Below are 23,546 nucleotides of genomic sequence, written 5' to 3' on the forward strand. Positions count from 1 at the left end.
ATTAGTTTTGGTACTCGTATATTGTATTTAAGATTTAAATTTCAAAAAATTTTTCCCCCTTTTTTCCCCACAGTCTTGGGACACCTTTTTCCGAAATGCTACAAGAGGTGCACAGCCTGGACAAGCATACACTTCACCACCTACCCTAGCAGAACCTACTCCCCATCATGTACCATTATCAGCCCTAGCTCCTATAAGTGCTGGACCACCAGCTGCTGCTCTGAGTCAAAAAACAATTGATGATCACCTGGCTGTTCAGGGTATCATTCGAGCATATCAGGTAAGTGTTATTGTTTATCATAATTGTATTATGCTTTAGATAAGATGAAATAATAAACCTTGTGAGTTCCCAAGACTGTTACTGAAACAAAGATTGAAACATTTGTTTATCTATTTTTGGAATTTTTTCTTTGGTAAAGAGAATTCCTAAAGCTCTTTAATTCCTTAAGCAAATTCTAGATAAATTAAGCTCAGTGACAGATTCCAGAGCTTGGCCTCATGGCTCAAATAGCATAATCAAATAAAATTAGTGTTTACTAATATATAATGTATTTGTTAGTTAGAAAACAGTTGTAATATAATTGTTTTTAGATTAAGCTCCCTTCAGAATTGTCATGTTTGTCTGCTTGTAAAATGGAATTTTGTATATGAGACTTACCCAGCAATTATATAGCTATAGTATTTCCAAGGCATGACAGCCTAATTCAAATTTCATGGGTAGTGCTTTGATTATTAAGTGTATATATACAGTGCCATCCCCCAACGGCAATACGAGAATCAACTTAACAAAGCAGTTCATTCTGTTTGTATTCTCAGAGAATAGTTCTTGAATGTAACTCCATTCAATTAGGTCTAATACTTTGGGATACAGTAGACCCTTGACTCACGAACGCATTGACCCACGTACAACTCGATCCCCGACCAAAATTATAGGTAAAATTTCACCCTTGACCTACGAACTAACTTTGAGATACGAACAAAAAAAAAATGCGGAAAATAAAAATTCTGTTTGGGTCATGAACTAATTTTGAGACATGAACATTTGAAAAATGCTGGAAATTTCTGGAAAATAACAATTCACTTTGTTTCACAAACTAATTTTTAGACACAAACATTTGAAAAATGCGCGAAATCGCCCAGCACACGTGAGAGCGTTTTGAGTTGCCATGGGAACAGCCATCCTCCAGCCGCCCACGCACGGCGTCACCCACGCATCGCTCTTTGTCTCATCTCATTGTGTACAAGACGTTCGTCAATTCGCTTAGCATTTTTTGCGCTAAAACTTGTGATTTTCTTCATAATGGGCCCTAAGAAAGTGAAGAGTGGTGGTGAAAGTAAGAAAGTGAAGAGTGATGGTGAGAAGAGGGTGCAGAGGAAGATAACCATTGAAATAAAGAAAGAAATTATAGAAAAGTTTGAACGTGGTGTTCGCGTGACCGATATCGCAAGTGAGTACAAGATGGCCAAGTCGACAATTTCGAACAATTTGGAAAAACAAGGATGCCATTAAAGAAGCAAATGTTGCGAAGGGAGTGACAGTACTAACCAAGATGAGATCGCAAACCCTCGAAGAGGCAGAAAAAATAATTTTGAAGTGGGTACATGAGAAACAGATGGCAGGTGATAGTGTAAACGAGCCGATCATCTGCGAGAAAGCTCGGCAAGTGTATCAGAGTTTGCTGAAGGAAACTCCTTCTACTAGTGCCACGCCAGATGATTTAAGGCTAGTAAAGGGTGGTTGATAACTTCAAGAAAAGAACTGGAATTCACTCTGTAATTAGGCATGGTGAGGCTGCTAGCGCAGACAAGGCTGCTGCTGAGGCATTCGTGACTGAGTTTGCCGAGTTCGTGGAGGCCGAAGGATACGTCGCTCAACAGATTTTCAATTGTGATGAAACGGGCCTCTTCTGGAAGAAGATGCCCAACAGGACATTTATCACCCAAGAAGAGAAGGCGCTCCCAGGCCACAAGCCAATGAAGGATAGGCTTACGCTTTTTGTTATGCTCAAACGCAAGTGGCGACTTGAAACTAAAGCCGCTACTTGTCTACCATTCAAATAACCCGCGTGCCTTTAAGCAGCACAACGTAAATAAGGCCAGACTGCCTGTAATGTGGAGGGCCAATACAAAAGCATGGGTGACACGGAACTTGTTTATGGAGTGGATTGATGAAGTGTTTGCGCCGACCGTGAGTCAGTACCTAACAGAGAACAAGCTACCCCTGCGGTGCCTTCTGATCATGGATAATGCCCCGGCACACCCTTCGTACTTGGCTGACTGCAGTGAACATGACTTCATTCAGTTCAAGTTCCTTCCACCCAACACGACCTCTGTTCTCCAGCCCATGGACCAACAAGTCATTAGCAATTTTAAGAAATTATATACGAAGGCACTCTTCTCCAGATGCTTCCGTGTAACTGAAGAGACAAAATTAACCTTAAAAGAATTTTGGAAGAAGCACTTTAATGTTTTTCACTGCATAACCCTCATTGATAACGCATGGACTGAAGTTACGTACCGCACATTAAATTCTGCGTGGCGGAAACTTTGGCCCCAGTGTGTAACTGTCCGTGACTTTGAGGGCTTCGATGCAGAGATTGTGCAAGAAATTGTGTCCATGGGCAACAGTATGGGTCTACAAGTCAACGACGAAGATGTTGAAGAATTGGTCGCTGAACATTCAGAAGATTTGACTGCGGACGAACTTGTTCAACTCCGCAAAGAGCAGCAGGAGCAACTTGCTCGGGAGCAATCAACTGACGAAGAGGAGGCTGGGGAGGAAGTTACAGATGTCAGCAGTGATGTGATAAAAGCCGCATTGGAAAAGTGGAATGATGTCCAGTGCTTCCTTGAATTGTATCATCCGGACAAAATTGTTACGAACAGGATCGTGAATATGCTCAATGAAAATTTAATGAGCCATTTCAGAAAAGTTATGCAAGGAAGGAAAAGGCAACAGACATTGGATAAGTTTGTGATTAAACGTTCACCAAAAAAAACCTAGAAGAGTTGAATCTCCGGAACGAGATCTCCCCGACCTGGATGGGGGAGGGTCTCCTTCCGCACAATAACCTCCTCCCCACCCACCACCCTCCTCTTCTCTTGTCCGTCAAGCCAGAAGTCTCGCCAGTCATAGTAAGTGTTCACTTTACAAACGTTTTTATAGTGTTAGTTTACCATTTTAAATTATATTATTAGATATATTAAGGTTTTTTACACTGACTTTTACATTATCTGTGTAAAAATAAGGCAAAATATACATAATATATATTGGTTCGTAGGGGTCGAGAACCAATTAATATTATTCCCATTAAACCTTATGGGGAAATTAGCTCCGAGTCACGAACAATTTGGAACACGACCAAGGTCTAGGAACGGATTGTGTTCGTGAGTCAAGGGTCTACTGTATATGTTTTTACTTACTGGGCTTATGCTATGCGCAAGTCATTGGTTAGTAATTGCCTTAAGTAATCATGATTTTACATTATTCCTTTAGGCCAAGCTTTTATGTTTAGATTTTGTTTACCCGCCATTGGTCAATAGCATGACACTGGTAAAAAAATCACCGTAAAATAATTCCCGAATGTTGTTCCATTCTTGTATCTTAGAACCTTCGCATTCATTATTTACTTACCGGGATTAGGCTATGTGCAAGTTGCTGGTTAATAATTACCTTTAAAGGTATAGCACCTCAGTGGAGTGGTTGATATGGTGTTGGCGCGCACCACCTCAATGACCGCGAGTTTGATTCTCGGGCATTTCTATTGAGGTGTGAGAGATGTGTATTTCTGGTGATAAAAGATCACTCTCGACGTGGTTCTGAAGTCACATAAAGCTGTTGGTCCCATTGTTGAATAACCATGGTTCCATGCAATGAAAAAAAAAAAAAAACTTTTAAAAGTAATTTGTGAAGGTTGCATCATTCCCTTAGATTATGCCTTGCTTTCGGGATTTTGTTTACCAGCCATAGGCTATTATAGTCACAAGCTGCCAATGAATATAGTTACCTTAAATAATTTATGAATGTTAAGACATTCTTTTAGGCCAGTACATTTTTTTTTTGTTTACCTTGCTTGGGACACTCATCACTTTCCTTTGTAAAGACTGAAAGTGTGGAGGTTTAAAGTAGTAAGGAGAGAATAATGTTAATGTTTAGCTACGGGGGCTTTGGGAGAGAAGGCTTACATGGCCTCGGTGTATGGAGGTATTTCCCTGGCGTTACGCAATTCTGAGCGTTTCACATCTTAGCCAATAGTCTCCAGCTCACTTGGCAGACTGGAGCACAGGCCACTTGAGTCATTTAGACTGGATCACAGGCCACTCGGGTCATTTAGACTGGATCACCGGCCAATCGAGTTATTTAGACTGGATCACAGGCCACTCAAATCAATTAGCAGGGCACGTTATTTGTTACAGTAATACCTCGACATACGAGCATTCTGAGATACAAGCCTGCCTTCGAGCAAAATTTTGCATTTAGATACAAGCAAAATATTGAGATACAAGCACGCTTACAGATGCAAACGCTAGATGGCCCAGCGTTTGGGAGCGCTCTAAGCCTGCTTAACTCGTTCAGTTCATGTGGTTGTCGACTTTTGTACACATCTCCCAAGCATCTCCCGTGTTGTGTTTGCATTATTTACATGATTTTCACTGTGTTTGTGAACATTCTTTGTAATAAGTGATGGGTCCTAAGAAAGTGAGTCAGAAGAAAAAACGCTTGATGATGGAGATGAAGCATGAAATTATCGAGAAACATGTATGAAATACGGTACCATCCAACTCTCTCCCTCCCTTCCTCCCTCCCTCCTCCTCTGCACACACTGCCGTTAGCTGCTATTGTCATTTTATGTGTGCGTGTACAGTATGTCTATACAGTATAGCAATTAAAAACATGTTTCGACTGACTGCCGTTGGGAAGGCGTTTAGTGAGTGGTGCTCAGTAGACATCAGATTAAAGGAAGGTTACAGGTAGTTGTCGGCTTACAACTGCAATTGGTTACGACCAACCGGTTGTAGATTGATTTGGACGTAAGTTGGCCCATGTTAATTTACCGTAAGAATATTATAGTAGCCTAGCATACACTAGGGTAATCAGTACCATCTTTACATATAGGGTAGCCTAGCCTACACTATACAGCTAACTTTATGCATATATGGCATAGTAATTATTAATTTCAACTAATTCTCTAAGTTCAATGCACATTGGCTTATAATAATTCAGTACAAACAGAAATTGAATAACATTTAACACGTTAGCCACGCGTATATGATGATGATGTTATCAGGGTACATATATCATATATACAGGCAGTCCCCAGGTTATAACGGGTTCGGGTTATGACGTTCTGAGGTTAAGGCGCTTTTCAGTTATATTCATCAGAAATTATTTCCAGGGTTACGACCCCTACAACGCTCATCTGGCACAAGAAATATAACACCAAAAATGCAAAATAATCAATATTTGAAGGATTTTTTGATGAAAAATGTAATAAGAATGCAGTTTACTTAGTTTTCAGTACACCCAAAGCATTAAAAGTAAGGTTTTCTTAGGACTTTTAATGAAGTTCCGGCTTACAATGATTTTCAGCTTACAACGTGTCTCAAGAACGGAACCTCCGTCTTAACCTGGGGACTGCCTTATACGAATACAGTAGCCTAGCCTACAGTATACTGTATACTACTATATGTATGATATATACAATATAATTTAGTAATTTATTAATATAAGCCAATTTTGGAGGTCATATGCATTCTGACATGATATATCCGTAGAAAAAGAAATTGGACACGAAATGGGAATCAGATTCTGACTGACATCTGCATACCTAATTGAGAGATGTCAGGCTGCTGACGGCTACATATATTTTGAAATAAAAACATAATGAATATGCATCTTTTCTGTGAATCTTTAAAAAGTTAAAACATTATTGTATCAATTAATATTGCATGTAATCTCATATTGTATCATTAAGTACTAACAAAGTGGTCAATGTTTTGGTTTGGAAATCAGTTGATGCCAAATAAGAGTTAATTTCTCCGTATTTAACTCAATTTGGAGTGAATTGCCTTGCTTCTAGTTAGCGTAAAATATCTAGATACTTTATTTACATGAGACAAGGTAATTTGTCATTATACATGTTTTTAAGTCGAAATTTGAATTTAATACGGCTCGTGAACTAAAGTATTTTTTTCGTTAACAGATTGCATTGTGTACAAATATTACGTGATTCCGTTCGCTATTTTCACTTAATTTCTTCATAGTACGAACTTTACTGTTATGTTACTTATCTTTTATCAGTGTGAAAACAATATGAAAATGTGTTCTTTCAAGACCTGAATTGTTTTTTTAAATGATTTTTTCTCAGTTTTATCTACGGTTGTGTTTGATGGCATATGTTTACTGGAGTTACATCCTTGTTGCTGACACACGATAATAGTCATTAGTAGCTCAAAAAGTGAGCTGCATGTGTGGAGAGGCAGGAGCTGGGAAAAAACTGTTGTACGTTCAGCTGGACACTACTCTTTCTAACTCTAGTTGCTTCCCAGTTGTTTTAGTTTTGGGTGGTTGTAAAGTCGATCAGTCATAACTTGCATAGGTTGTAAGTCAACAAGTAGCTGTATTTTGCTTAATTAGTATATTGAATGCCCTGTGCTAGTGCCTAGACGTTGGAAGCATCGTAAGCGACCTTTTGCTTCTGATAGCCAGTCCTCTCCCAGGCATTCGTAGCCAGGTGTGTCGACTCACTCGCCTTCACAATGCTCTTAAAGGTGGAGATACCGACTTGTTGTCCACTGAAGAGGAAGTAGATTAGAATTCTGCTTCTGTGTTTATATTTTTGAGTCTTCTCAAATACTTTTGTCATCAGTATAGTACTGATTCTCACGATGAACACATGGTATCAGCACCTAGCCGCTCGAATCTCGTATCGGGCATTTTTTTGTCGAGTGTCAGTTCCTGTACAGGCGCTCTGCACCATCTGAGGCCTCCACTCCCCTGCTTCAGCTCACTCAGTGTTTTCCAAGCCTCACCTGGTACCAACTGTTGGAAGTCTGGCGCTGCCTGTTGAATGCCCGACGACACAGTCTCCTCGTTTATCTTTGACACTAGGGGCTCTTTCGTTAGCAACCACTTGAACAGGAAGTTTCGATCACTAAGACAGACGCGTGGCAAGAAGTGATAAGTTTTCACCATCTTTTGGCACAGTCATCTCTACTTGACACTCGCATTCCCACAATCAAACCAGTTGTAGCTAGAGAATGCTTTGTTTGGTGGGTGAAAACCTCTGCTCTTCCTTCAGGAAGTGTCTATTTAGCTTAGGCGAATATGTTTTCCTAAGTCTTTGGTTTCCTATGGTCACCGCAAGTTGATAATCATGCGAGTTATCTCCTGTTCCCGCTAGTTCCGAGAAGAGTGGCCAAGAACAGTCATCCTTTGTTTTTTTTCCCCTCTACTTCCTGGGTTACATTGAGCGGAATGAAGGAATATAGGAACTCGACAGATTACACTCCCCAGATTTCGGATGTGAGACTGTTCTTAGTTTGATCTTCGGATCTCTCCAGTGTAACCGTTTTGAGAACGACCAGTTCGGCATGAACTAGTCATCTTCGGTGTCCTGTTATCACAGTAGAAGCTTTCCTTTTGCATAGCTTCACCTTCGCTCTCTTCATTAGATAATGAAGGAAGTCTGCTTCCAGTCCATATTCTTTTTCTCTTCGACAGGAACCTATGAATATATGTACTTGCACATTCTCCTCGTGACATATGTCTGTTATCAGTTGTACCATTCGAGTACAGGCGTATATCTGTAAGTTAATTCTTCTGGTGTGTGACCAAGACAAATAGTACCTTCTCTCAATTTCCTGAAACTCAGGACAGCTTTTCAGGCCTCCCAAGCATTTCTGATTTTGATTTTGATACAACTAGTAGTATTGTTTTGGCAACAATATCACAGGGTTGGCATTATCACAGAACAAGGGGATTTTCTTTCCCTCTTGTTTCAGTTAACATGTATGTGTTCGAAGGTATCTGTCGTACACTCAATAGCTCTATAAGACTAATGCATCCCAAGGCGGAATGTGCTACCAGGCAACTCACCCAACGGAGTCGAGCGAGGAGCAGAGTACTGCCTTCTCACTGAGTTTTTGTTCATCGTAGTATTGTTTCTCATCTGTTGAGGGCTAACTTTGTGCTTCTCAGTACCAGTCTATTCTTTTTAATGAAAAACTAGTACCAGTCTATTCTTTTTAATGAAAAACTGGAACACTAGTAGAGTTATGGTTACTTAAGAAGCTGTGCATATATTTCTAGTCAGTGTATACAGTATATGTATAGTGTATATTTTCTTCATCCTCACCCTTGGCCATGAACTAGAGGTTGGTTGCCTTGATGTGTGTTTTCCAACTCTTGTCAAAAGCATCTTCATCCCCTAAATCATTCTCAAAACCACCTTCACTTTATCATACCATCTAATCCTTCAACTTCCTCTTTACCTTCCACTCTCAACATGTACCACCCAAGCCCGCTTCATGCCTTCCTCTTGATTCATGTTTACCACATGTCCATACCATTTCAGTCTTGACTCTTACCTTATCAGTAATCTTTACAACCCAGCCACACCTACTAATTTCTTTGTTTTCCAGCCTCTCACATAGTGAGATACTCAAAATCCACCTCAGCATCTTCATTACTTTTTGCTTCAGGTACTGTTTCTCCTTCCTATTTAGACAGCACCTATTTGTGATCATCATCAGTGGGCTGATTTTGGTACACAAGGTCTTTATTTTAAATTTATTTGACATTCTCTGTCCCAAAATACCCTTGCCACCCACCTCCTTCCATGTCCTCAAAGCTGCTTTTATTGTGCTTTCAACTTCAGATTCACACCCTGCCTGCTGGTTTAAAACAGATCTTAAGTATATGAAATGCTAAATCTGTTTTTAAATTTAGGCCTCTTCTATCTCTGCAAATAACTTGTCCCCTTTCTACTTGCTGAACACTGTAGCCCTCAGTTTTATCCAATATTACCATCATACCTCACTATTTTAGAGGCTCCGGCAACTTGCTTTACCTGTTGCAACTAATCACCAGATCATCTGAACACAGCAAATCAGTTTTCAGCCATAATTCTTTTCCAGAAATTCCTGCCACCCACTTAACCTTTGCAGTTAATCACCAGATCATCTGTATACAACAAATCCCATAGCCTTTCAGTCATAATTCATTTAATTGATGTGTCTTTGGTTTTTTTTAAACCTTTCATGACTAAAGTCTGTGGTCTACCATAAAGATTAGGGGGACTGTTTTTCCCCCATCTGTCTTGAGTATCTATTCATCCATCTGACATGCTTACCTTGGCACTGTAACAATTACACAGTTGAAGTGTTTCAAGTTTGATACAATGGCAGGTTATTAAGCATAGATAGATATGCATGAAGGAAATTGTCCATCATTTTATGTCATGCTTACTGTGCAACACAGTCGTGTTACACACTTGAAGATATTCCTGTCAAGCTCAGTTTGTAAGTAAACCAGTGTGCATGGGTATGAATGAAATTCTTCAGATTTTAATGTATTCAAACTTGGTATAAAGGTAGACCATCTTGTTTTAAGTGTGCTTGAAGGGAGATCATCTTGTCTTTTTTTTTTTTTTTTTTTGCGTTCACTTAGCTTATTTGTTTTTAGTTGGAGCTGATTTAGAGTAAGGTAGTGGTAATAAAGGAGTGCAGACTTTGTCAAACAAATCTTGTTAAGAGAAAATGGTAACATTGTGACTTATTACTGTTCACTTTAGGATGAGGTTGCTAGCCTATATTTAGTTCTTTTTGTTCTTTTTCTTTATTTCAGATGGTCTCTCTGTTTAGTGGAAGCTTTCTCACAAGTTGATGGCATTTTTGGCCTTAGTCCATGTGATTGTCTTTTTTCAAGAAATTATTTTTCGCACAAACCCATTATGTGATGAACTGTTTGTGTGTACTAAAAGTAGTCCCAGACGCTTCCCTATTAAGAAAGAATCACCGTCAGGATCATTTGATGTCATCAGATCCACGAGGTTTTAAGAAATTTCAGGATCTGGAAGGTGGTAACTTTAATCATGTAACTTACCCAGTAACATATAGCTAAGAGTTTCACTCACCCAGCACTTAAAATTCCAAAATTTGTGGGTCACGCTAATTTTTCTGTTTTGTTTTGGCTAGATAACAGTATCCCTCCCACTTTTGGTGAAAGAGAGGAACAACATAGCAAAAGAGCTCAGCTTGTTTCTGCCAGGTGATGGCTATACACTGGTTGTCGGCTGCGGTTAATTCTGAAATTCTTGACTTTTCTGATTGTTTGTTCATTACAATTGGTGGAGTAATTTCATTTGTTGGCCAAATTGGGGTTATTCAGATAGTGTTAGGTTCTTGTTTTTTAGGGAACTCATAATAACTATGACTTTTTGTTACCGACTTGACTGACTGTGACGATGTTGGACTCAAGGTTGTCTAACTTTTTAATATTGTGCTAAAGGTTGTAATAGATGTTTAACCAAAGAATCTTATGATTCTCATACTTTGTGTACAGATTGCCTCAGACAAGTATGTTTTGTTGACTTGAGATGTTCGAAGTGTATTGACTAAGATGAAAGAACATGGAAATAATTAGTCTCACTTGAGAAAGTTAGCTAGAGACAGGAAAAGAATGGCTTTGGCTTGGGCAGAATCTAAATCATTAACTAGTCAGGGATCTTCTGAATTAAAATCAGATTCGAATGTTCCTATCATTTCTCTAGCCCCCATTCCCAGTTCTCTTGCTGTTTCACCATCTCCAGCTTCAGGCTTCCACACTTCCGATCCCAACCCCATTGCCATCCATGAAGAAAAGCTTGCTTTATTAGTGCAGACGATGGAGCAGCTTGGTTCGTCAGTGAAAGTCCTTATGGACAAAGCTAAAAGTGATAGTGCAGTCACAGTAAAGGAGGTAGCTGTTCGCCCCATTGACTCTCCTAGGCAAAGGTCATTAGCATACATGTACTCCCCAAAACCTGGTAGGAGTCAAACTGGTAGCCCAAGGGAGGTCGCCACCTCAGTTCAACCTGTTGATGCATCCCAGGTTGCAACAAAACCACTGGAAAAGTCTCTCTGAGGATGTGCATAGTTTGTTGAGTTCAGAGGATTCCTCTCCACATCTTTCAGTGGCGCTTAGAGTAAGTCTCGTCCCTTAAAAATGGGCGCTACAGAGGTTTAGAGAGCCAGAGCACCTGTCTTTCAGTCATTGGGACAGTCCATAGCATTTTCCTTCTGATTGCCTCTCAGAAGCAGATACTTCCCAAGTGCCCAAGGCTCATCGTTGTTCGTATGCTCCTCGCCAAGCATCAATGCCTCCTTCGGCAGTCCTTTAGCACTTAGTAGCGCTTACACTTTCAGATGGAGCCAAGTTCCTTGTTGACCCCTGAAACCTCAGCAGTCAACAAGTGACCAGTAGCGCCCACTTGCTTGGAGCTAGACAAACGCCAATTTTCACCCATAGGCGTCATCAGCTCCTTTAATTTCCTCTGATGTCTCTGAAGTGGATCCCATTTATTTGAAACTAGACAGTAATTTGTCTCTGCTAAATAAGGCTCCCATCATGCATCAGCCCGGTGAATATGGTTTCTATCTCCAATGTCATCCAAAGATGAAGAAATAGAAGACCAAGAAGCTCCTTCAAGTGCTAATGCTTCTTTGATGAGGTTCCTTTTGGTCACATTTCATAATCTTATTATGGATATGCCATCTTTGTCTTCCTCTAACCTGCTGAAAATGGTCCTTTTGTCATCAACTAAGTAGAAGCATGGCTTGCGGGAAAGAGGGAACAAGGCAGAACCACCTTTAGTTTTCCTCCCTCTAGGATATCAAGATGGAGATATTTGTCCTATGCTATTGGGGAAGCCCCTTTCCTTGGAGATCTGTGCCTCTTTGCAAGGGGACTTTTCTGGTTTGGTTGATTCAGCCAGACTTTCAGCTTTTTCCTTCAATAAGATTTTGTTTTTGGACTCTGAATTGGCACACCTCTTGATGAGTATCTTCAAAGTTTTTTAGTCATAAACTTTTTAGACTGGTCAGTTGGCGCCATGGCTCATAACAGTAGAATATGCTCTCTCTTATTTGAGAACTTCTTTGCGGACTGGTTAGGGGTTCTATCTTGTATTGACAAGGGTATTAGGGATAGATCCCATGAGTTGGCTGGCTTTATACAATGGGGACACTTAAGAAGGTGTAACCTCTACTCAAAGATCGTCTCTGCTGTACAGTGATACCCCAAACTTACACAAGGTTAGGTTCCAGACCATCACGCACAAAGGGAATTTTCATATAAGTTTGGCACGGTCTCTAAAAATGCTAATAAATGCATACTTCTTGAATAGTCCTTAATCATGTTCCCTTAGATATTAAAGTAGCTATTAAATGAAATTAAAGTTACTGTAATTTATTTAAAAGTTAGCTACTGTAATTTATTTAAAAGTTAGCTCAATACATTAGCCTTAAAAATAAATAGTAAATGGTTTGGTAAAAATATAGGTGTGTCTGAAGATTAGATAGTAGAGCATTTCTCTCTTCTTTCCCCCTTCCAACCAACAATCTATTTTTAAAAGTCTTCTCAACCATTTTTAAGAAATTCTTTATTGTCTCTTTTTCTTAGTTCTGAAATTCCTTTTCATGAGCAAATGGTCCGTTTTATGTGGACTAATACAACTCTTAGTTATGTGTCTGTTTTAGAATAGTGCATTTATAGTTTTAGAAGGTAAAGGCAAAAATAGATAGAAATTATCTACCACTATGCTAACTATGAGAGAGAGAGAGGAGAGAGAGAGAGAGAGAGAGAGAGAGAGAGAACATTGCCTTTACTTAAGTATTAAGCTAACTTTTTAAATGAAATTAAAGTTACAGTAATTTCATTTAAAAGTTAGCTTAATACATTACTCTTAAGAAAAATAAATGGTTGGTAAAAATATACATAGGAGAATGTGAAGATTACATTCATATGGAGAGAGAGAGAGAGAGAGAGAGAGAGAGAGAGAGAGAGAGAGAGAGAGAGAGAGAGAGAGAGAGAGAGAGAGAGAGAGAGAGAGAGAGCATTGCCTTTACTTAAGTATTAAGCTAACTTTTAAATGAAATTAAAGTTACTGTAATTTCATTTAAAAGTTAGCTTAATACATTACCCTTAAGAAAAATAAATGGTTGGTAAAAATATACATAGGAGAATGTGAAGATTACATTCATATGGAGAGAGAGAGAGAGAGAGAGAGAGAGAGAGAGAGAGAGAGAGAGAGAGAGAGAGAGAGAGAGAGAGAGAGAGAGAGAGTTAAATTATTGATCACTGATCAGCAGCCCTCTCCCTCCTGTCCCATTACTTAACATATTTGACAGCCCCAGACTTTGAGCTTCTGGTAAAGTTAAAACGAAAGATGAGGGAAAGAATTCTTTATGCATTATTTTGTCATTACAGTTACAGATAGTTGTTGACTTCCGACCTATGCAAGTCACGACTGATCGACTTGCAACCACCCACAACTAAAATGACTGGGCAACAAAGTTTTTTCCCAGCTACTGCCTCTCCACACACGCAGCTCACTTTTCATGCTGCTACTGACTATTAAAATATCATCATATTTAAATATTGGAATATATAACAGGGGGGAAAAATTTCATATATAATTGTATACAAATCGTGCTGTGAGCAAAACGGTTAAAGCTAATGAGTTAATTTTTTTTTGTTGTATTGTACACTAAATTGCGATGATTTTGGTATATAAAAAATGTTAAAATAATCAAAGCAACACAGAGAAAATATTATCACAAAATGATGCATGAATTCGTAACGCACGAACGTAAAAAAAAAAAGTTTTGTTCAAAAATTCACCATAAATCAAAATATTGTGCTAGAGACTTCCTGTTTGTTGCAAAATGAAGGTAATTCATTGAATATTACTAGACTGTAAATGTTTTTAGCTTTCAATTGCATTTTTTGACCATTTCGATCGAGTTAAAGTTGACTGAACGTCGACTTTTTTCTATTTATCGTGATTTATATGAAAATATTTCAAAACTGATAAAAGCTACAACCATGAGTTATTTTTTGTTGCATTCTACATGAAATTGCACACATTTTCATATATAAAATTTTATGTAATGGCTAATATAAAATGGTGCAAACATTACGACAAACTGACGAAAGAATTTCTGAGATTTTCGGCAGTTACCGCGCGTGGGCATAAGGAAAAAGTGTTTTTCAAAAATTCACCTTAAATCGAAATATTGTGCTAGAGACTTCCATGTTTTTTGCAAAATGAAGGTAAATGATTAAATATTACTAGAGTGTAAGAGTTTTAGCTTACAATTGCGTTTTTCAACCATTTCGGTTGAGTCAAATTTGACCAAAGGTTGAAATTTTAGCACATGGTGATTTTTATAAAAATATTTCAAAACTGATAAAAGCTACAACCATGAGTTATTTTTTGTTGTATTCTACATGAAATTGTGCACAGCACATTTTCATATATAAAGCTTTATTAATGGCTAATATAAAACAGTGCAAAAATTACAACAAAGTGGCGAAAGAATTTCTGAGATTTTCGGCAGTTACTGCTCGCAGACGTCAGGAAAAAGTTTTTTTTTCAAAAGTTTACCATAAATCAAAATATTGTGCTAAGACTTCCATGCTGTTGTAAAATGAAGGTAAATGATTGGATATTAGTGGAATGTAAGAGTTTTAGCTTACAATTGCGTTTTTCGACCATTTCGGCGAGTCAAAGTTGACCGAAGGTTGAAATTTTGGCACTTATTGTGATTTATATGAAAATATTTCAAAACTGATAAAAGCTACAACCATGGGTTGTTTATTATTGTATTCTACATGAAATTGTGCATATTTTCATATATAAAACTCTATGTAACAGCTAATATAAAACAGTGAAAACAAAAATTAACGACAAAGCGAACGAAGAATTTCCGAGATGTGTTGCCTGACGTTTTTTGCGAGAAGAAAGAAATTTGCTGACGTATAATACGTCCAAGAGGCGTTTAAAGGTTAATAGATTACTAAATTATATCGTATATGTGGTAAACTGTAGGCTAGGCTACACTATTTGTATGTATACTATATATGTTCCATGATATCATCTTCATATGCAAAGCTAACTTGTTAATGTTATTCAGTTTCTCTTTGTACTGAATTATCATAAGCCAATGTGCATTGAACATAGAGAATTAGCTGAAATTAATAATTACTATGCCATATATGTGTAAAGTATACTGTGTAGGGTAGGCTAGGCTACCTTATATGTAAAGATGGTACTGATTACCCTAGTGTAGGCTAGGCTAGAATTATATTCTTACGGTAAATTAACATAGGCCAAATTACGTAACAAATTGCGGTCAAAAGTCGACAACTAGCTGTATATTATTATTATTTGAAAATAATAATGAACTTCTTGTAGATATACCATAAAAGTTCTCTCATCTCAGTAAGAGAGATATAGTTAGAGAAATGGAAATGGAAAGGTTATTTCTTGAAAATGCTATTAACAAACATAGTACATACTACAAGTACCATAAAAATTCTCTCATCTCAGTAAAAGATTCAATTTACATATAAAAGCTTGAAAGCTTATAAATTACCTAAAGAAAAATTCAACTAACACTTTTGCGGGGTATATTTATGATTAAAAAATGTTGCGTTTGCATTCGTGTGGCTCTGAAATAAGGTTTCACTTTGAAATTTCCACTGGCATTCCCACAGACCCAAGAGTGTTAGCCTATCCTTCATAAAAAATTCTCTCATCTCGGTACAGATTCAAATTTACATATAAAAGCTTGAAAACTTATAAATTACATAAAGAAAAATTCAACTAACACTTTTGCAGGGTATATTTATGATTAAAAAATGTTGCGTTTTTATTCGCGTGTCTGTGAAGTAGGGTTTCACTTTGAAATTCCCACAGACCAAGAGTGTTAGCCTATCCTTCATAGGCTTGTGCCCTGGCAATGAACTTTCCTGCTGAGTGATGTAGGTCTGTTTTGGCTTTTTTTTATACCAAAACAGATCTGTCTCATCACAATTGAAGGCCTGTTGTGGGAGGAATCCTTCAGCCTCAAGATACTCTCTGAATTCATCTACTAACCCTTTCGTGGCATGTTCAACTGAGCTTGCAGCTTCCCCATGCCGTATGAAACTATGGATGCCCATACGCTTTCTGAATTTATCAAACCAGCCTGGCCTTGAAGTCACAAAGAGCATCACTATACTCTGTTTTTTTTCATCTGTCCATCCGCCTGTGGTATTTTTGTATGGTAACACTGCGTCCCGGGCTTTACATAGTTACGCAAGTTTTAGGTAAATAAAAGGATATCTGGGTGTACGTTTGCAACTGAAAAGTGTTTTAATAATTTACTGTATGCGAATTACACCGTTAATATTCGAAATAGGATATTATTATAATCGTTGAATGTAAACTGAATGTAACTATCTAAAGCCCGGGCCGCAGTGTTGCCATACAAAAACACCACAGGCGGATGGACAGATGAAAAAAAACGGAGTATAGTTGTTTGCATTTTCTTACTTAAATAGGCATGCAACATCCTAGCTTTCTCACAAATGATTTTTCAGACACACTATCCCCCACAAAGTGCTTTTAGTTGATCCACACCAACAACAGCCTCTCTAAATCTTCCACCAGTTACTCGCGATCTCTGTTTCGATAATGACGTGGCCCGTTTTGCAACATCAGCTGCCTTGATTTCATGTTACTTAGCTATGATAGAGCTGATTGTCAACACTGACTTGCTGCACATCCTAGTGATATCAGCTACACATACACCACTTTCATACTTCATTACAAGTTCTTTCTTAAATTCAATTCTATTCCTGGTCTTTTATTCTTAAGGGGTGGCACTTGCTGCTTTCTTTGGCCCCATGATGGCTACTTTGCAATAAGTTTTTACGGCAAAATTAGCACAAAACAAAACAAACAGGTGCGGTGATGCGGACTATGAGTGCGGAGATGCTTGTTCAGCAAGAAACAAAGCCAGAGTGGGTCACAAGAGAAGACGGGATGCTTTGTTTGGGCGCTTTATATGGGGCTGGGTCACACGCTGGGCCCTAGATGGAGTGTTTCTGAGTGTACGAAAACCGAGGAAACGTACAATAACAGAGACAAAATTGTGTTGAAAAAACCCTATGAAAACCAAAACGTACAAAAAGAGAGCCGTATGAAAACTGAAGTTTGACTGTATATATTACGATAATAGTAGATCAGTATGTATTGTAGTTTATCTTGTAAGTGAAATAAGTCTTTTAAATGTTTTATTTCAATAAGTGACATATGTATACTGAGAGAGAGAGAGATATATAGTAAGCAGATTTGATTTTGTGGGATTTTAAGTTAACATTTTATTGATATTTTGCTGTTTACAATAATACAGGCAGTCCCTGGTTATTGGTGGACTCTATTATCAGCGATCTGGTTTTATGGGGCTTGTCTAGCCCCATAATGGGATGAGTTCTGGTTATCGGTGCCATAAGGGTTCTTTTGGCATGCCATAAGCCCCATTATGGCGCCATAAATCACTGAGTTTTGGTTAATGGCTGTTTTATGATGTGGGTACAGTAGTACCTCGAGATACGAAATTAATCCGTTCCGAGGCGCCCTTCGTATCATGAGGTTTTCGTATCTTGGACCACATTTTACATGTAAAATGGCTAATCCGTTCCAAGCCCTCCAAAAACTCCCCAGTAAATTATATTTCCAGGCCTACAACACATGTTCTAGGGTTACGACGCCGATCCGACGGAAGAAATATGACTCCAAAAAGGCAAAATACTGTACATACTTGAGTAATATTCAACTGCATGTAAAAAATGTTTCAAACCCCATTTTTTAACTGCATATATTAGGACTTTAGCATATGTCCCTGAGCAATAAGCCTAACCTATGTTAGCGGTTGCTACTGTAGCCTAGTCTATGATTCTGACATCTAAACCTAAGAAGCTAAAAGCTTCGAATATGCCAATAAAATGTATAAATAATCAGTATGTACTCATTTCAAATAATTATTAATTAATCATTAACTGTAATACACAAACAAACAAACAAAAAACCTTCCAATCGATTGTTTACATTCAGCTCTTACGAGTACCGAACGAACGCCAAGCAATCACTTTTCCTAGGACGCAGTAAGCCATAAATTTTCATTAGTATCTCTCTTCAACTAATGAAACTACCTAACAGTATAATAACCATTCATTTCTATACTTTATTCTATCTTTACCTAATGGAGATAGCGAGTTACTGACAGCTATAATGAAACATATAAAGTAACCATTAACTATAATAAACAAACAAAAAAAAAGCTTCCAAACTTCTGTTTACATCCAGCACTTACGAGAATCGAACGATCGCCAAGCAATCACTTTTCCTAGTACACAGTAGCCATAAATTTTCATTATCTCTCTTCAACTACTGAAACTACCAAACAGTATAAATAACCATTCATTTATATTCTTTATTCTATCTTTACCTAATGTTTTTTTTTTTATTCAATGTATTGCATGGATAAGTTTTTCAATTTACAGCATCCTTTTACCAATAGAATACTTAAAGCACAAGGGGTAGATGCTGACCAATAGGAGAGCAGGATCTTATGGGGTGACTAGCATCAGGAACCAATGGGAGAGCGGGAGGATGGTGGCGAGTTTACTCAGTTGGCGGCGCGGGAGTTTTAAAATTGTTCTCGGCGGTCCGCGCTAATCTCGGGACTTTTCAGCAACAACTTTTCGTAACTTGAGCAATTTTCGTATGTAGAGCTGTAAAATTTTTCATATTTGCTTTCGTATCTCGAGTTTTTCGTAAGTTGAGCCTTTCGTATGTCGAGGTACCACTGTAGTTGTTTGTAGAACTGTATAACTACTATTACATTGTGTGTAATAGTATGTACATACGAACGAGACTAGGTTTGGTGACATCACAGCCATCTTTACACGTATTTTTATGTTAATATCACGTGAATGAATAGTATACATTTATGGTAAAAAAATTATTTGCTGTAATGATTACAGTACCATACTGTAATATTAATGTAATCACAGCAAAATAAAGTAATCAATGCATACTGTAAAATGTACTTTTGTATTTTTTAAAATGCTTTCCCCAAGGAATTATTCCTTGAATATCCTTTTTATTATGAAGATACTGTATACCGATAATATATAAGGTAAAAATGGTTTTATTATGTTTACACTTTGTCGGCAATCTCAAACAACAATTATCGTTTGTACGACTGCATTATTTTTCAGAGAAGTTACTAACTACCGAAATGATAATGAATATCGAATTCAAATTTAATTTTTATCACAAATGTTATTGCAAGTTCAATCCCCGTATTCACGTTCTCAAGATTCGCGGACTCGCATATTCGCTGATTTTTCTTTTGGCCATATCTACCAATTATTTGTTGGAAATTCGCATATTTGCGGATTTTTCCGACAATGGATATTCACTAATTAATGTATTTTGATGATATTTTCATGACTCAATACCATTTTTATGATACAAAAAAATAATTTACTAAATATTTAAGTATGATATTGATTAATACTGTATTAGTAAATTTAAATTTAAAAATTAAATTAATATGTAATTTAATAAGAATAATTTTTTTTCTTTTTTCTCTCTCTCTCTCTCTCTACTCTCTCTCTCTCTCTCTCTCTCTCTCTCTCTCTCTCTCTCTCTCTCTCTCTCTCTCAGAGAAGTATGTTTTGTGTATGATAATTAAATTAGTATTTACTAATTTTCGAATAATATTAATGTAAAAAGCAATAATATCAATTCATTTAAGAAAATACCTTAGTGAATTAGTAAGATTTTAGTTTATAAATAAAAAAATGATGTAAGAATGAGGGAAAATCCATTTTACCCCACATCTTTCTTTTTATATCCAGATACTAAGCTGAGGTCCTGAGTTGTCAAATATGTCAAGTAATGTGACGGGGTGTGGGGGGGGGGCAGCGAGGTGTTGAGTAGCTGACTAATGTTCATATAATTCTCTCTCTCTCTCTCTCTCTCTCTCTCTCTCTCTCTCTCCTCTCTCTCTCTCCCTCGTCTCTCTCTCTCTCTCTACTCTCTCTCTCTCCCCACAAGATACATATGTCATATTGGTAACACTCTCTGTTTTGGCTTGAAGTGTTAGAAGTGTATGTACTATGTATCTTTAAGGGTACTGTACTAAATTTTATGATAAAATAATAATAATTGAATGTTATTAGTAAGGAGTTATCTGCATCCCTTCAGGGTCTTGATTGTTTATGCATTTCAGATATTGCTGAAGTGATCGCCCCACATACTTGTGACAGCCTCGTCGCCGACTGTTTCACCTACTCTCTGTGATAGCTTTTTAGTTTTGGGATTTAGGGATTGGATGTCTTTCCCAAGACAAGGATAATCACCCGGCTCTAAATTTCTAGATATTGCATTGGCTCTTAGTTGCTTTTCATTTAATCTGCAGTGCTCAAGAGCAAGTTTGAACTGTGATCTCACCTGTCTCATTAGCAGTGCAAAGTGTCCTTCCCTCAGGCTACCACTTTGCCTCCACAATAAAAACATTTCTCATGAATGTGTATACAGATCTTCAACCAAGTCATTCCAGCCAGGTATATTACGATTACCTGGATGAAACGTAAAGGTAGCCCTGCTGGAGGCAACCATAGCAGAAATTATGTTTGAATAGAATTCTTTCATACCTCTTTGCTGGTCCTTTTTACATTTTGTGTTAGTACAAAGTTAGGTGTCTGCCAGTTGAACTATTGACTGCAACCTGGTTTCTGTGGTCATCCTAAAGATCTGGTTTTCTGTTGGTTTTTAAAATCCCAGTTTACAGTTGGTGGGCTACCTACCTACTGAAATGTCATTTACGAGAGAGACAAGGAAGGGGTTACGGTTTCTTTTCACGGTGTATTTGTGCATATGGGAAAAAAGGTAGATAATTGCATTTTTGCATAAAGTTTTGGGCTTAAAGTGTGATGGTTGTTTTTTCTAAACATACTGAGTGTTTACAGTAGGGCAAGTGTGAATCATCATACATTTAATCAGATTTGCCAAACTTGTGGCTTGTGTAAGAATTCATTACTACAGTCAAACCTCAGTTTTAATACATCTCTCTTTTTGTACATTTTGTTTTTTTTAGACTTTTTCTATGAAGTTTTGTCTCTGTTATCGTACGTTTCCTTGGTTTTTTACACACTTGGAAACACTCCATTCTTCGCGGCCCAGCATTTTGACCAGGCCCCATGTACGGAGCACCAAAGCAAAGCATCCCGTCTTCTTTCGTGACCCATTCTGCCTTTTGTGCTTGTTATTTTTGTGCTTTTTTATTCGAGTGCAACTATTAGATAAGCTGTCATGGGGCCACAGAATATTCCAAGTGCTAGCCCTTCTGTAAAAAAGGTGAGAAACTATAGAATTTAAGAAAATTCTTAGCAAAGTGTTAGAGGAAGTTGGTTGCCAATCTCAGTGAAAAAGTGCTTACAACAAGCACTGCTGTTAGTGAATTTAAGGCCAGCAGAGGCTGGTTTGAAAAATTAAGACAAAGAATGGGCATACATAATGTGCCTACATCAGGGATTAAGTGGAATGATGTGAAAAATGTTGTGGAAAATGTCATCCCAACAAAGAAGTTGTAATCCGTGTCTCCAACATGTTTAATGACAGTGTCATGTTTAACTTTAGGCAAATTTTAAAGAAATGCCAGAAACAAATGTCTCTGGACAGTTTTGTTGTACAACAGGGGTTCAGTAACTGTCAAGGTGGTCCTAGTGCCAGTAAAAAATGAAGAGAAGTAACCACAGATAGGTCCTTGATACCTGAAGTCCCTCTGGAGGTAGATTCCCCTTCCAAACAATAACCTCACCCCCTCCCTCTCCCCTCCTCTTTGTCTTCCATATGCTATCAAGTGTTTTCCATAAAGGTAAGAGTGATGTTAAATGCTCATTTATTCATTTCATTAGTTCTTTATATTTATTTCTCATTATTTTCTGTATAAAACTGTGTTTATTGCCCATAAAATGCATTTTTAAAAAATATTTTTGGGGGTCTGGAATGCATTAGTTGTATTTACATTATTCCTTATGGGAATTATTGTTACGGTTTTCATATGGTTCGGATTTCGTGGGAGGTTCCAGAACGGATTGTATGTATGAAAACTGAGGTTCCACTGTATTCCTTACAAAAGATCGACAAGGGCATATACTGCTAAATTTAAGCTGCTAATTTTAGCTGAAGCTGAGGAAAGAATGTTCATCAGCTAATGACTATTAACTGCATTGGCTACTTGGAAACTTAGGCGTAGCACCCTCAAAGACAACCATAAACAAAATTTGAGAGAAATGTGTTTTAATCAAAACTATTTGGCATGAAAGAACACATTTTACTGTGTTCACTCCGATAAAAGATAAATATGTAAAGCTTGTAGTATTCTGATGAAATCAAGTTAAAATATCGAACGCAATCTTGATTTTTTACGTAATAAACATTCCCTCAGCGCCATCTACTAACGAAAAAAATAAATAAGTGTCGTCATTAGATTCAGCCAGCCTAAATGTCGTTCACAACAATACATATTCAAGTGATATTTTCACTTGAAATTCACTTCGTTAACGTAAACTAATCTTGTCCCCTATCAATAGAATATCTTGAGATTCGTTTATGCTCAAATTGCTCAGATTTCAGTTTAATACAGCAAGATAAACTTACCTCACAATCATCCACAGCTGATTTCCAAACCAAAACATTGATTTATATGTTTGTATTTTATAATACAAATAGTGATATGAAAATTTATACAATATTATTGGAAGCAGTGAAATAAAGCATAACTTTTTAAAATTTAAAAGATCCATGGAAAAGATGCATATTCATTATGTTTGCATTTCATCATATGTCATTGGTATGTAATGTTAATGTTACATAACTTTTATATCTCATGTGATATTGCAACCTCCCCCCCTTAAAATTAGCTCCAAAATTAGGTTTTAAAAGTTGCATGATATGAGAGTATATACAGTAAAGTTTGTTTGGCACTTTGAACCATCTCAGCCTTCCAAATCTCGCAAATAAGCGAACCCCCTCCCCCTTAAAATACTTGAAAAGACAATAGATTTGACGCGTTTTGTGTCGCATGACTCGCAGACTTTGAATGGCTTCGCAGATATAGAAAATCTATTTTTGAGAACTAGCGACCATTTAAAAGGGGAATTGCACAATCCGATCACACATATTTTAGATGGCCTGAGTGGGTATTGATTGAAACATCGACTGTATCTGGCCTTTATTACAATCGGTTGCTGAAAAAATGAACATAATATAAATATTCACAGTAGTGGCAATTCTGCCATTTTAGTTAAAGGATAACTCCTTAACACTAAGACAGGTAAATCCCTTAACTTACATTAAATTCAATTTTCAGTCATTACCACAATAATTAAAATAACTATAACTGCATATAGAATCTTTAAGAAATATACATTAAGCATTACC

General features: G+C 37.4%; 1 protein-coding gene across 1 annotated transcript in view; it reads right to left on the reverse strand.

The window, feature by feature from the left end:
• The window catches only part of LOC135219682 (2-oxoglutarate dehydrogenase-like, mitochondrial), a 446,325-nt gene that overhangs the window by 318,033 nt on the left and 104,746 nt on the right, over positions 1-23,546 (reverse strand).

This window comes from Macrobrachium nipponense, chromosome 1 (assembly GCF_015104395.2).
Source record: "Macrobrachium nipponense isolate FS-2020 chromosome 1, ASM1510439v2, whole genome shotgun sequence".
Taxonomy (NCBI): domain Eukaryota; kingdom Metazoa; phylum Arthropoda; class Malacostraca; order Decapoda; family Palaemonidae; genus Macrobrachium; species Macrobrachium nipponense.